The following is a 1,144-nucleotide window of genomic DNA, read 5'->3' on the forward strand; positions in this document are numbered from 1 at the left end:
AAGTCCAGGCGGACGGCCAATACTCTAGGATATTTGTAAACTTTGAGCCTTGCTATCTTGTTTCTGTAAAAGAAAAAAAAAAGAGAAAAAATAGCTTTCTCTACTGAAACTGCCTTTTAAGGGGCTGCATGCCACTGTCTCTTCTTTCTTAATGCTAAAAACATACTGGGCATTAATTAAGTTCACCACTTTGCTCTATGGAGCAATAGGTATATATAGCCAATTGAAAACATGGATGGAAATAACTATGTGGCATCTGCATATTATGTGGCATACCATTCCAGAGGGAGCTGCTAATTTTACAGGGTTGGGGATTTTTAAGCAGGTTTCCAGCCTCTCCTTTGAATTCTTTATGCGGATTTTCAATGCTCACCTGATCACGTTATTAATCTCCGTGAATGTACTGCTCACCATTTCACTTATTATTAGTATTTATTATATTTTGAGGAAGTCTGCCCCAAAACCAGTAAATACTGAGTGGCAGGGAATGTGGAGAGGCCTGGGTGAGACTTTAGAGAGATGGAAATCTTCGGTGTCATGGAACTTTACTCCAGAACACCTGAAAGACCCTGAAAATTTAAACAGATATTTGAGACAGGAATGTCGTGGCTCAGGAAGATCTGAGGAGGCCCAAATTGTTTGGGGCCTGGCTAATGCTTACCGGGCCTTATTCAATACTATCCTGGAGAGGGAGAGAGTTTGTGAAATTGAAAAGGAGAGTCTCAGGGAAACAGTGCAAAATGAGCGAGAGAGTCTCCTGGTCGAGAGAAACAGCCTCCAATCTGAGAGAGATGCCCTCCGAATTGAGAGAGACTCCCTGCAATCCAAAACTCAAACAGTCTTCAATCTCAACAAGACACCCTCCAATCTGAGCTAGATACTCTCATAATCGAACGAGACAGGCTCCGAGCTGAACTGGAGGATGAGAGCATTGGAACTGACCAACTGATCAACTACAGGAAGCACCACAATTGATGTCACTTGCCCCTGTAACGAGGACGGAAATAGAAACGAATCTCGACTCAGTTAGAAGAGAAGAAAGAAGAGGAGAGAGGTCCAGAGGAGTGGCTCCAAGATCCACAAGAAGCACCCCTAAGTCCAGGAGAGGGGCCCTCAGTAAGACCACGGTCACCGGCGCCAATGA

Source organism: Meleagris gallopavo, chromosome 1 (genome assembly GCF_000146605.3).
Source record: "Meleagris gallopavo isolate NT-WF06-2002-E0010 breed Aviagen turkey brand Nicholas breeding stock chromosome 1, Turkey_5.1, whole genome shotgun sequence".
NCBI classification, from domain to species: Eukaryota; Metazoa; Chordata; class Aves; order Galliformes; family Phasianidae; genus Meleagris; species Meleagris gallopavo.